Source organism: Bombyx mori, chromosome 13 (assembly GCF_030269925.1).
Source record: "Bombyx mori chromosome 13, ASM3026992v2".
Classification (NCBI taxonomy): domain Eukaryota; kingdom Metazoa; phylum Arthropoda; class Insecta; order Lepidoptera; family Bombycidae; genus Bombyx; species Bombyx mori.
The window spans coordinates 13,780,232-13,780,568 of record NC_085119.1 but is presented as its reverse complement, the minus strand read 5'-3'; positions in this window follow the sequence as shown (position 1 = coordinate 13,780,568).

The window sequence follows — 337 nt, the reverse complement described above, 5'->3', positions numbered from 1 at the left end:
TATTGGAAGGGATTTTATGACCCGGTAACTAAGACCTTTAAGTCATATCTTATTTTAATTTATATTCTTATTTTTATGAAAAATGATCATATAGAGTGAAATGAAATGAAATGAAGATGATTAATTTGAGATATTAATCAACTGGGATGAAATGAGATGATATGGGATGAAATATAATCTCAATAAAATGGTGGTCAGTTACTGAGTTTTTTCAGTGGACTTTTTAGAGGATCCCGAGAAGTTACGTTAAGTGACTTTGTTTCATTGTCCCACATTTGTAAACTTTCATAGATATTAAACACTTAATAATCCCCCGTTATTAAACATTTAAGCCTGA